The sequence below is a fragment of the Pinus tabuliformis genome, chromosome 3_2 (assembly GCF_031772625.1).
Source record: "Pinus tabuliformis cultivar Carrire ecotype Pingquan chromosome 3_2, CPIR1, whole genome shotgun sequence".
Taxonomy (NCBI): Eukaryota; Viridiplantae; Streptophyta; class Pinopsida; order Pinales; family Pinaceae; genus Pinus; species Pinus tabuliformis.
Window position 1 is genome coordinate 602,840,674 of NC_142302.1, and position 14,744 is coordinate 602,855,417.

The following is a 14,744-nucleotide window of genomic DNA, read 5'->3' on the forward strand; positions in this document are numbered from 1 at the left end:
AACAACAACTATTCCCTGTAGGGAACAGCAAAGAAAAATGCACGCAAAGAGTGGTGTTCCTTATAGGGAACAACAGTTGTTCCCTATAGGGAATAGCAAAGGAAAATGCACACGAAAAATGTTGTTCCCTAGTTGTTCCATATAGGGAACAACAGTTGTTCCATGTGGGGAACAACAGTTGTTCCATGTGGGGAACAACAGTTGTTCCATGTGGGGAACAACAAAGGAAAATTCTCACGAAAGTTGTTGTTCCTTATAGGGAACAACAACTGTTCCCTATAGGGGACAGCAAAGGAAAATAGGACAAAACTAATAAACAATCATCTCTACTGTTCTAAGAAAATCTAATAAAATAGAAGGGAAAAAGAAAAGCAATTTTATGTACAGGTTTCAAAAAATAAATTCTTCACTTGACTGGTGTTGTTGAAGAGTTGCCCTCTTCAGCGAGAATTTGTATCGTAGAATCTTCACGTATCTGTTGGCAAAAGGATTCCCTTGTAAGCAGTTTGTGGTAGAGGCATACTCGATGTCCATTTGCTTTAAAATAGTAACTAGACCCATCAATGGTGGCTAATGTAAGGGTGCCATTATCGTGCACCTCTTGTATATCGTAGGGACCTAACCATCTAGTCTAGAGTTTGCCCAGGAAATCCTGGAACCTAGAATCGTACAGAAGTGCCCAATCACCTTCATGGAATATCTTTTTCTTGATGAGGGCATCATGCCATTTTTCTCCTTATTGTTGAATCAATGTAGTATGTTGAAGAGCTGATAGCCAGATTTCATCCAATTCATTGATTTGATGTAGTCTGTTAACTTATACTTCATTCAAATCCAGCCCTACTTCTTAGGCTATCCTCAATGTCTGAATTTCAAATTCTAATGGGAAGATAGGTTCTTTGCGAAACACTAGATGATATGGGGAGTATCATGTGGTATTCCTTGAAGTCGTGTGACATGCCCACAGGGCTTCCAGCAATCGGGTAGCCCAGTCACGTCTACGCGAGGCGACTGTCTTTGTTAGGATGGCCTTGATTACTTTGTTGGTACTTTCTACCTAGCCGTTTACCTGCAAGTGGTATGGAAATGTGATTCTGTGCAAAATGTGATGATTTTTTAATGTAGCAGCAATCTTATGGCATACAAACTGTGGCCCTCCATCCGTAATTATTTCTCTGGGAAAGCCATACCGCACGAAAATTTGGAAAATAAAATGGATTACTATGTCCTCTATTTCCCTTGGTAATGCTTCTGCCTCCACCCATTTGGTCAAATATTCCGTTGCAACCAATATATATGTCTTTTGATTAGACAATGGGTTTATTGGGACAATGAAATCTAATGCCCAGGATTCAAAAGGCTCGATGACTACTTGTGGATGTAGGGGCATCTCGTCAAACTGGACAGGGCGAGCCATTCTTTGGTAGCTATCACATGCCTGGACAAATTTATTGGCATCCTTAAAAATGGTGGGCCGATAATAGCCCATCTATAAGACTTTATGTCCAGTCCTACGGTCTTCAAAGTTTCCACCGCAAGGTCCATCGTGGCAGGCTTTTAGGATATCGTAGATTTCATCTTCCCTGACACACCTGCAGATATGCATATCGGCTCCTGTGTGAAAGAGGTATCCTTCGATCTGGAAGAACCGAGTGTTGTGTTGCACTATTAATTTTCTTTCTCTGGGCATCAAGTGCTTGGGTAATTTTCCCACTGCTAGGTAATTCGTGACTTTTGCATACCACAATGTTTTCACAGTTACAACAAATAGGTGCTCATCGAGGAACTGGTCTTCTACTACCACTGCATCACCTGTCTTTGACACACGTGAGAGGAAGTCTGCCACCAGATTTTCCTTTCCTGGTCGATCCTTGATTGTTATGTCAAATTCCTGCAAAAGGATTAACCATCGTGTCACTCTTCCATTCATAATAGGTTTATTAGCTAAATATTTGATAGCAGAGTGATCAATATACAAAACCACAAGGTATCCTGTTATATAGTGTCTGAATTTGTTAATAGCATAGATTATAGCTAGAAACTCTTTCTCGGTCATGGTGTATTTCAACTCATTAGGAGTTAAATTTTTGTTGATGTAGTATATCGCATAAGGTTTCTTATCTTCCTCTTGGCCGAGAACTGCTCCAATGGTTGTATCTGATGCATCAGATGAAATTTGGAATGGTAAATCCCAGTTTGGGCCCCATAATACTGGGGCTGTTGATACTAGCCGTTTTAATTCTTCAAAGGCAATGTCACATTTGTCAGTCCATATAAAATCGATATTTCCTGTCAAATCATATAATGGTGCAGCAATTTTGGAGAAGTTATTTATAAATCTTCGATAATACCAAGAAAATCCCAAAAAACTACGTACCTCAGTATGAGTGTAGGGGGTAGGTATTAAGAGGATTATCTGAATTTTTGCTAGATCTACCTGAATTCTAGTTGCTGAGATGTAATGACCCAGGATCAGGGCTTTGGTCATCATCGTGTGCATTTCTCGTGGCTTAAGCAGATCCTAGTAGCAATGCATCTTTGCAGGACTTTCACTAGTGTCTGTAATGCCTGCTCGAAGTCATCTCCATAGGGTGTAAAATTGTCCATGTACACCTCGAGTCCCTCATTTATCAAGTCTACAAAAATGATGAGTATTGCTCTCTGGAATGTGGCAGGTGCATTGCACAGTCCAAAAGGTAATACCCTGTAAGCAAACGTCCCCCAGGGGCAGGTGAAGGTAGTCTTATCCTAGTCTTTAGGGGCAATTTGGATTTGGTTGTAGCCACTAAAGCCGTCTAGGAAAGAGAAGAATTTTTTACCTTCCAATGTATCTAGAACCTGGTCGATGAATGGGAGGGGAAAATGATCTTTTTGCGTTGCTTTATTAAGCTCTCTATAATTTAGACATTTACGCCACGTCCCATTCTTTTTATGGACCACAACTAATGGAGAAACCCATTTGCTATCAGATATAGGATAGATGAAATTTACATATAACAGTTTCTGTAGTTCGTCTTTAACAACATCCTTTAGGTGAGGGCTTAATCTTCGTTGAGGTTGTCGAATGGGTTCCGCATCTTTCTCAGTATAGATGTGGTGCATACATAATTGGGGGTCAATCCCTTTCATATCTGGGTAATCCCAAGTGAAAGCCTGTTTATATTTTCTAAGGAGTTGTATAAGCCTCTGCTACTGGTCATCAGTCAGGTTTTTGTTAATGTTTAGGACTTTTCCTGGCTCAATTTCAATGGGTTTGTTGTTATAAACAGTTGTTGTTGGTATTGTTTGGTCATTGATATCTTTTAATGGATATTTTTCAATTTCGTTATCCAGGGTTGCTTCAATCATGTGACATTTTAGATTAGATACGACAGCTGGGTGGTTAATTTAAGTGTTAATAATGACATCTTCTGTTTGATTCTCAAACTCAAGAGCATCAGCTACAGTTAGTTGTGATCAAATATTTTCAGTTAAATATGCTACAGGTTGTTTCCTAGTTTTTATTATAGTTAGGCTTGGCTGAGCTGGAATATAAAGCTAGGTTCTTCACATTACTTCCTCTTGCTATAGTCATACTGCCTATTTGACAACTTATATAAGCATCTGCGGTCACTAGCCAAGGTCTTCCTAATATTAGAGGATGTCCATCTAGCCGGTTTCTAGGATTAATAATCAAGAAATCTGCTGGCCATTCCCAAGAATCTAAAGACACCGTTACATCCTATAATGTCCCTTCTGGTTTGACAACTGATCAGCCAACAAGTTCCAGCAAGGTCATAGTTGGATCTAAGGCTGTGATGCCAAGTCTCTCACAGGTTGTTTTTGTGAGAATATTAATGGTTGCCCCTAGATCGACTAATGCATTGGGAAAGGAACATCCATTTATTTGTACTGTGACTATAGGGTTTCCTAGGTCCTCTTATTTCACTGGTGTTTCTCTGCCTAATAATAAATCAGACAAAGTTCCTACTACGTGGACAGTTGGTGTTGCTTTTATTTTCCTCATAGGAATTTTGGTACACAATTCCTTAATGGTTTTTGCATAGATTGGAATGTCCTGAATAGCCTGGAGGAGGGGTATTTTTACATGAAGATTTTTTAATTCTCCCAGGAGATCAAAATCGGGATATTCGATTGGGCGAGGTATAATCAATCTTTCTGGGAATGGTGGAGAAGAGGTAATAGTTTGTTCATGCATTTTCGGTTTAACTGTATTCTCTTTTTGAGGTGTTTGTTCTACAGGTAGTGGTTCTTCTATTTGTATATTTTTATCCTCCTCTGACTCAATTATTCATCCAGACCTCAATTTGAGTTCATTATACTCTCTCAACTCAGTTTCCGGATCCAGCCCTTCAATAATTTGTACCGACTGGACTGGTCTATTGTTAGGATTCGGGTTGGGCTGGGCTAGGAGCTGTGGTTGTAGATTGGGTTGAGGATTCTGATGCAACGTGTAAGCTGTTGGTAGCATAGGTTGAGACAGGGGGATTGTTCCTGCTGGCTGGTTTGTAGGTATTTTCCAACTTGACTGCCAGTTTTGGTTTTGTGAAGTGCAAGGGGGCCATTGAGATGGATATGGATTGTTCTGCCAAAATGGTGGAAAGTAAGAAGAATTTGGCCAACTATTGTTTGGATTTGATTGATTGGACCAAGGTGGCATAGAAAATGCTTGTGGTGACCAATTAGGAAAAGGTGGTTGGTTCTACCATGTAGCTCCTGTGTATTGCTGAGAATTATATTGTGAGGGCTGAAAGAATGAAGATGGGTCGGTAGGCATACCTGTTTGTCGTGCTTGCCATTGGTGACGCTGATTTAACAGGTAGACTGGTTTCATTTCTTCCTCTGCCTCTTTGAAGACTGCTTTTAATCTTGGGAGCGATGGGAAATTTTCTGTGGCATGTTCTTTAGTGCATATGGCACAGGTTTGTACCATATCCAGTGGACATTCTTTATGACTATGTTTCTTCCTGCATCGAGGGAAAAAAATAACCAGGTTCTATTCTGCTTCGGCCTGCTTCTGCTTGGCTTGCATGATGTCTAATTGTGTTGTCAAGGTTCCCAGGATATCCGTTTTGAAATCTTCCAGCAGGTTGCCAATTTCAGTACGAGTAATGCTTCTGCCAGAGATTTTGTTGTCCCTGGTGATCATATCACGTTCAGCTGGTTTTAGTCTTGTACTACCCCTCAAGCACCTGATACACAAATTAATAATGTTAGCATATTCTTCTTGATAGATATCACCTTTACCCGTAATATTTAATGTCTCTATCCACTGGTCTTTCATCCCCTTAATCAGCGTGGTTTTTAGCACATTATCAGGTAGACGCAGATTTGCATAGCGAGACCTTTCGAGATTATATTGGAAATGCTCCACATACTCTTCCAAAATTTCACTAGGTCTTGCTACCATTTGGAATATCTCATCTTTTAGTTCTCTAGATCTGCAATAATCCTTATATTTTTTAAGGAAAGCAGTTTTCATTTGGTCCCAATCATTTATGGTGCCCCCACCTAGTCCCATAAACCAATGCAAGGCTGCTCCCTTTAAAGTGGAGGGAAATAGTTTTAGTTTTTGTGGATCGGTGGTGTAATCATAACCCCGACATAGGACATCAAATTCAAATAGGAACGCATCTGGATCTTCTGAAGTGAGTCCATGAAATATGGGAATATTTTGTAGAGGGATAGATTTCATGGGGGCATTAACAACTATGTCAACAATAGGATACTGTAATGTAGAGGTCTGGGGTGCTTGTGGATTATTGGCCATTTGATCAAAGATATGCCAGTACCCTTCCAGGATTTCTGGAGCTAGAGAGTTATCCCTGGGATGTCTAGAAGAGATGGGAATGATCCTAACAACACTCCCTTGATCTGGGACACTGGGTGTCTGCTGCTCAAGTACTACCTTAGGGGATCTTGGTTCTTCTATTTCCTTTGTTTCTCCTCCCCCTTCACGAATGTGGCAAGAATTCCCTTCTTGTGAGGGAATTGGTCATGAATTTTCAATGTCTTTAAAACTCTGCTCAGTCCCTTCAGTTTTGCTGTGGACCACAACGTAGGCTACAGATGGTGAGCATGTGGCCTGAAGGGAGACAATAGGTTGTCTAGAAGCAACGGTTCGGGGACCTACTGATGGCTGAGATTCAACTTTTCTAAAGATGTCGTCGATAAATGTTGATCGTCCAAGGGTCACCAGTCCCTTAGATTTTTCAGGTTTCGGATGTGGAATTGTATTGTTTTTTGGTATTTTCTTCTTAGTCATTCATGCAAAAATTCAAATGTTTATTTCTACCTTAAGTTCCTAGCAATTTTGCTGGAAAGCAGGTGAGGAGCAGGAATTTTACTTGCTCCATACGTAGGCTCTTACCTTTCGTTTTTAATATCCAATTCTCTCTCAACAGACAAACATGAAAATAATTGGTTTGGTAACGTTGAAATTTGTAATTCCAATCTACCAACCGACCGATGAACATGACGAGGGCCGGGCTCTGAATTACAACAATGCATCTTCCGTGTACAGTCATCGAGCATCAATGGTCGTCCAAAAGCATTTACCAAGCCACTACTTTTTACTAAAACAGACCACACTTTTCTCAATGGATAATTCATCATTAAGTGATGAATAGTTCTCGTAAATTCGGGAATGGAATTTGCTCACCACGTGTCCATAAAGATACGTGTTTTGATATTAAAGTTATTAACTACTTTAATGTGTTTGTTGCAATCATTCAATTATAAATTTAATAGTTTGTTGTGATCACTAAATTTGATTTGACGGGTTGTTTGAATTTCAAATCCAAATTTGATGGGTAGTTTGAATTTCAAATCCAAATTTGATGGGTAGTTTGAACAATGCGAATACGTGAGCAGCATAAGTAGGGCAGTAACGATTTGGCCTTTTCTTATGATCCTTCGACAGAGTCAGGCGACTCAAATTCAGCCAAATCGGTAAAAATCTTTGATCTTAATTGCGCAGATAATTCGTAAGTAACAAACAACGGATCAACTCAAATTCATGATTTCATTATAAAAGAATCAAATTGTCGGCATGGAGAAAAACGTTTGTATTGAGTTGTGTAAAAATCGGAGGCAGGAAAATGGAGAATCATCCGGTGTTTATCACACGCGCACCATAAAAGCATGGCACAGTTCATATTTTATCAATCAAGCACATATTTGTTACTGACGTAGTTGTTGTAACCAAGTTCATATTACAAAGAAGCTAAGATTATATTTTATCAATTGAGTCTCGACTAAAGTTTATAATGAGTTGTAGAATAAGTCTCTCAACTAAATGAAGAGGGAGATAAAGATATAGATGAGAGATGTAGAGAGGGAAGAAAAGAGAGATAGGGAGAGGGAGGGAGAGAGGAAGAAAAGAGAGATAGGGAGAGAGGGAGAAATAGATATGGAGAGTGAAAGCATGTGTGTTTGGTGGGAATGAAATAGAGAGACAATGAATGAGAAATAGAGGGAGATATCGATATAGATTGAGAGGGAAAAGAGGGAATAATATTTATTACATTAGATGCAATGATTTTAGTGTAGATGATGATTTCTAATCCTATTTTATTGCTTACACTAGATGCATTGCTTTGAGTGTCGATATTGATTTCTAATTGTACTTTATTTCTTGCACTAGATGAATTGATTTCAATGTAGATGTTGATTTCTAATCTTATTTGATTATTTACTCTAAATGCATTGATTTCAATGTAGATGGTGATTTCTAATCATATTTGATTGTTTACACTAGATGCATTGATTTCAGTGTAGATATGCATTTCCAATCCTATTTGATTGTTTGCACTAAATGCATTAATTTCCGTGTAAATATTACAAATTAAAATTAATTAATGAACTATTAAAAAATAATAGAATTACTATCTATTGTTTTTGAAATTGAAATTATTTTTCAGTAATAAAATAGCAATAATTTCTTAATAACCTATTGTTAAAATTTCCTAATAACCAATTAAATAAATAATAGATCAAAAACCATATAACATGTTTCCCGTCGTCTAAAAACCATATAATTTATTTTCCCAAAAAAAAAAAAAAAAATTAAATTCAAACCAATCTTATTACAAACTTACCTTGAACCCTCTTTATTTAGTTTCACTTCCTGTCCCGGGCAATAGTATAAAATTATGTTTTGATCATTCAATGTTCTTAAACGCCGACTTTAAAAAAAATCAAACGCCACACCGACAGTCTCTTTTATTATATTTTCTCCTCTCTGAACACGCCTTGAGGCAAAGCATCACAGATCGTCTGGACTTGCAGATTTTAAATAGTTCTGGCAGTTTTTAAATAGTCAAACAGTGGAGGAAATTGACGTCAGGAAAATGGAGGATGACTTGCCCCGTAAATAACAACCTGCAAAAAAAATTAACGAATTTGTTCAGAGACCATAGTGCGCAACGAATCGAATATTAACGGATTACGGACGAATCGGAAGGAACGGCTGAATTTTCGAATCTTTAGATGGATCAGGCCGAATTGGTATCTATGGTTACAGAACAAGCTGAATCAAGTAATTCCAATATTAAAACTGATATTGGAGATTTTGTGAATCATTTACACCTGAACCAAGTAATTTTATTATTAAAATTGGTAATGGAGATTTTGTGGCTTAGGAACTAACAACGGAGCCTAGGCAATGGCCTTCCATGGACTTCTCATCTTCTGCATTTTTTTTTTGGGAATTAGCTCAATACAGATTTATGGGGACTCAAAAGTCATTATAGAGCATGTCACTGGAAAACTTTTTATAAGTAGTGACTCTCTTATGGGATAGATGAACAGAATTGTTGTTCTCTGGAATCCATCTCGCTTCCCCATATCACACATCAAGCGCCTGCAAAATTTGGAGGCAGATGAACTCTCTAAAAAAGGTTTGCAATCCTCTCCAGGTATGTGGCACCTGTGCATTTCTGTGGATTCCATTACATTCTGCCCACATCCCTTCAAAATGCCCGGCATATAGTGTTGATACATCTGGTATGTTTTTCTTTTTTGTTTCTGCCTCAAATCTGATTTCCTGTCAAAAGGAACTATCTCTCTGCTTTTTTCTACTGTCTTAGAATATTTATGGGACTCCAAAAGCAGTTTTGTCCAGTATAATGTTGTATCTCTCTATGTTGCTATCTCGCTGAAAAGACTCAGCTGGTCTGTCCATATACTCAAATCTCAGCATGTACTGAAATTTTTTTGACTCATATAATACAATATATACAGCTTTTTCTCCAGAAAAAAAAAAGTGTTGTATTTATCATAGTATTATTATAGATATATATTAAGTATCAGTTTAACAGAGAGGGATCAATTTTTTTTGGGTGTAAATTTTTGTTAGAGTACAAAGTACAGTGTGTGATTTTTCATTTTTTTTAATTATATAATTGATAATGGAAATTTTGTGAATGGTAAGTGTTGTATTTATCATAGTACTAGTATCAGTCTAACAGTGAGGGATCAAATTTTTCATGTGCAAATTTTTATTAGAGTACAAAGTACAATTTGTTATTTTTATTTTTTAAATTATATTTTTGAATGCTAAATAGAGAATATATAAGATCAAATAAAATTTTACCCTAAAAACTTAATTTTTTTTCTATATAAATATATATGAAATTGATATCAACATAAATTAGTTAACATAGATCTTCAAATAGTTTATTTAAATCTCTGGTTGAAATATTTTTGAAAAGTATAAGATTTAAACATATGATTCAAACATTTTTTTTTTATGTTTAGTTACTTTAAATATATTCATTTTTTTACTTCTAATTACTTTAAATATATTCATTTTTTTTAATTCTAATTAGTTTAAAGTATATTCATTTTTTTTTATTATTGCTGACATTATTTTTCTACGAGTGATTGGAGAGTTCCACAGTTACTCATATTGTTATAGATTTCACGAAGTACCCTATGTAATATATGTGATCTGCCTAATTTTTTGGACGGGAACTTCATCCATCATCATGGACCAAAGAGGCTCTCTCTTTGGTTCCTGATGATTGATGATTAATGAAATTCTCATCAGAAACATTAGACAGATCACATATATTACACAGTGTCCTTCACTAAATTTATAGCAATTATTTTTCTACTTAAAATATTATTTTTATTTTAAAAGAGCACTAACATATGGACTGACAAACTTACAAATCTTTTTATACTCTACTGTAAACTGAACTTTTCATATGAAAAAGCAAGCACGGACTGATGGACAAATTTGTAGATCCATAATACTGAGATGTAAAATGGTCCTCTCTGCTCATAGAATAAAAACTTATAATTCGTATGTGGTTAGTAATCTATTTATATATAATGCGTTATTAAAGGAATTGCAATCGGAATTGATAGCAATTTGAACATGCTACTGCAACGGGGCTTTGTTATACAAATAACTCGACTTTAAATCTAATTTATGTCGTGATTGGCTCCAAACTAATCCATTTAAAACAAACTAAATTAAACGGATTTTCCATAGACATCATAAACTGTTACCAGATTACACTTGATAGCATTGGAATCTAGATACCAAATTCCGAAAGCAGATACATCGAAAGCTTGCTATGTTATCAGTACAACTGAAATGAAACCCAAATAGTCATATACACAACTTCAAGAGGCCTTATTACCAAAGTCCTGAATATGTGTTTAAGGAGTCTGCTTATAATAACCATTGTCGGCAACATATTCTGCGTTGCCACTGCCAGAGCCCGCTTCGTAGCCATTACGGTTACCGGAACCGGTAACATAGCCACCACCATAACCTGAACGATACGCGCCATTGCTTTCCGAACGTCCAGCGTAGCCCGAGTCGTACTGATCACCACCTGGGCCATAGCGGGTATAAGGGCCATGCCAATCGGAGCCAGCGCCGTAACCATAAGCTTCACTACGGTACCCTGAGCCAGCACCCTTACCGGAGTTCTTTTTGTATCTGGCACCCACGTCGTTCCCGACCCCCGTATTTTCTGAATAGTACTTACCAGCTCAGCTGACCCGGGACGATACCCGCTCCCGGCTTCTCCATAGCGGGCTTCGCTCCCAGAACCAGCGCGGGAAGCCTCGCTGTTGCCATATAGAAGCCATCACCGTTTTCCTGGCCTCGGTACGAACCGTAGCCATTAGCGAAACCGGTTCCGAAAGCATTATCTACACTGCTGCTGGTGTAACATTCTCCGTACCCGACAGTATTTGATCCACTAGCAGGGTTGTCGTAAGCAGGCTCTTTGTCAAAGAATCTGCTCTCCCTCGCCTCCATGTTGAAGAGAAACAGACTCAATACAAGCACATGGAGGCATAGAACTTTAGTGCTAGGCTCCATTATCGATTCTATCTTCGATACTAAGCTCAGTCAGAGCTAGATTAGCTACTGAGCAGACGAGAACAAGAGCTAGAAAGATCTAAAGGGTTTTTATCAGGGGTTAAATTTGACGGGTAACCCTACCCATCAGAGAAATTTTTTACGACGGTTTTATTTTTAAATAGCCTTTCACATGACTTTTAATATTTATTTTTACCCTGCATAATATTTTTCCTATATTTTTACTCAGCTGTTTCCCACGGAAAATGTGGATGACGGCAGATTGCTCGAGGGGCTGAAACCTATGCAAATCGATTCTGATTATTCAAGAGACGGTGCTGCCTCTTCATCTTCAGTGTCTGGTAGTCATTACTTTAACAATAAGGTATTCCTACAAGAAGGTATTTAATGTGTGGCAATTTTGGATTAAGTTATTCTGGGCTTTCCATCGAAAATTTGTCCCATTAATGTACAGGATAACAAAAAAAATGAACCATTAAAGTACTATGCAACTTTACATTAGCTAAATTTCCATATTTTTATTAACGTTGTTTAGAGCTTCATTTTAAGAATGCTAACACTTTTCGATTATCTTGGCCCGTTTTGAAGAATTTCTGATGGTTATCGACCATGGTTTCTTTTTCTTAAAACTTAATTTTCGGGTTTTCTTGGGAATAATCAAGCTTAATATAGTTCTCGGGAATAATCAGCCTTAATAGTTCGTTGTATAGGTTAAATATAACTATTTTACATTTCGGGCTTTTGCATCTGGTGATATAATTTTTGCTTAAATTATAACTTCATAATTTTTAATTATTTAAATTACGCTTTTAATATAAAATATATTCAATACTTACATATATAAATTTTGTTGCTAAAATGATCAAAATAGAAATCAAGAAAAAACATGTGTCCGTCGTAGTTGCGGGTCATGCGGAGCATCGGGTTAAGTGCATGGGAGTGAGGAAATAACTACAAATTGGTGGACAAGAAATGATGAAAACTGTAATCGTGGCGGGACTAAAGCAATCAATGCACCAACCTAGGTCAACTACCCTCCCATAACATGTGTCATATATAAATTGAAACTTTTAAATTTTTTATATGCCCGTCAAAATGACGGTTTTATAAAAAATCAGCAAGTTAAGAATTACGTGTTTATTTTGCAATAAACCGTATTTTACAGGTAAAAAGGCAAAAAACCGATAAACCGGCGTCAATTTTAAAGCCTGGTTCTTATTTATAGATCGAAATTTCTTCCCTCAATTATGGTTAAAGCCTTGAAATGTCTGTTAGTCTTTCCATGGTGCGCTCCCATGAATTGTCTGTTAGTCTTTGCATAGTGCGCTCCCACTTTTATGTAGATTTGACATGCCCCACGAGCTGAAATTGTTTTGCATTTATTTTTTCTTGACGTAGACATGGCCTCCAATTTATGCTTTCAACTTCAACAAACACGGGATGTAGATATGGCAAGGTAAAGTGTCAACGTAGAACCGTGGTGTCAACAAGTGTATTTGCATGAACGGGGTTTGTTTTGTTTTATGATGAAGGAAAATTACTTGAAAGTATACGAAAAGCCATCTAAGTCCAGTGACAGCTAGCTAATTGCTGGTTTATAGAGCGGCTAATTGAAATTGGCGTGGTACTGCGGCGGAGGATTTGTGGGTTAGAATTTGGGTAAAAAAATTAAGAAATTTTATATTGGTAGTGTTTCATTATGTTTTTGATGGTGGAAATGGATTCAACACCATCAAAATCTAACATGATGGTGGAAATGGATTCAACACCGTCAAAATCTTGCGGGGCACCCAAAATTTTGAAGTTTGACAGCGATAACTTAGATTTACAAAAATCCGTGCCAGATTTTATCAAACCAGAATTTCCATGTTTTTCAGGGCAAAAAAACACTCTGGTTAGACCACTGCATTGAGATTGGTTGACAGTGCCGGATTTTATCAAAATATTGCAAGAATTTCCATGGTTTTCAGGGCAAGAAAACACTCTGGTTAGACCACTGCATTGAGATTGGCGTGGTAAAGCATGGTCTACCCACGATGCAAAGGATTTCTACATGGCCAAAGTGGCTGAAATCTGGGCCAGACAAAAAAATTTCAAGAAATCTTACAGTGGTAGTGTTTGAATCATGTTTTTGATAGTGGAAATGGATTCAGCGCCATCAAAACCCTCGAAGGCACTCAAAATCTTGAAGTTTGACAGCTATAACTCAGATTTTATCAAAATCTTGACAAAATTTCCATAACTTTAAAATAAAAAACAATCCAATTACACTACTACATTGAGATTGGTTTCGTCTACAAAAACTAAGGATTTGCCTAAATAGTCTATCAAGCTGAGGATTTGCCCATATAATCGTTTAGTCTCGCTCCATAAACTGCAGAACTCTTATTATTTGAAACGCAAATTGCATCTACTCATTCGTAACGTTGTTCATATAATAGAAAGGCACAACATTATCTCGTTGTTGTGTAATGAGGAGTAGAATCATTAGAAACGTTGTTCATATAATAGAAAGGCACAACATTATCTCGTTGTTGTGTAAGGAGGAGTAGAATCATTAGAATTGAGAAAGTAAATTAAATGGGTTCACAAATATAATTGGAGATGTTTTTAGTGTGATTTTTTGGATTTTCAGTTACTGGAATTTGGATTTGGATTAAGGTGAAATCTTGATTTGTGTTATTTAAAATGTTTTTTTGATTACATATATATAGATTCAGCGCTCTCAAAAACTTTGGGGCATTTAGATTGTGGAGAAATTACCCATCAAACTTGCGATTTAAATAAATTCTTGCCAAAATTTAAAAATATTAAAAAAAAAACAACCACCCAAAAAAATTCCAAAAAATTACTCTAAAAACAACTGGAATATAATTTGATCCGTAACATAGAAATAATTGGTTTGGTAACGTTGAAATTTGTAATTCCAATGTACCAACCGGCCGGTGAAGATGACGAGGGCCCGGGCTCTGAATTACAACAATGCAGCTTTCGTGTACATCCATGGCGCATCAATGGTCGTCCAAAAGCATTTACCAAGCCACTACTTTTTACTAAAACAGGCAACACTTTTGTCAATGGATAGTTCATCATTAACTGCTAATAGTTCTCGTAAATTCGGTAATGGAATTTGCTCGCCACGTGTCCGTAAAATAGGTTTGGACATTAAAGTTATTACTTATTGTAATATGTTTGTTGCGAGCATTCAATTATTACTTTAATAGTTTGTCACGATCAGTAAATTTGATTTGATCGGTAGTTTTAAATTCAAATCCAAATTTGATTTCATTGGTGATCTGAGTTTCAAAATCAAAGAAAGTTTTTTTTTAATATTTTACTTGTGATAATTAAAGTTGATTTGATGGGTAAATTGATTTTAAAAGTCAAATTTAATTTTATT

General features: G+C 36.9%; 1 pseudogene; it reads right to left on the reverse strand.

Annotated features, from left to right (window-relative positions):
• Window positions 1-10,293: 10,293 nt before the first annotated feature.
• On the reverse strand, window positions 10,294-11,344 carry LOC149182042 (uncharacterized; annotated as a pseudogene).
• Between the last annotated feature and the right edge of the window lie 3,400 nt (window positions 11,345-14,744).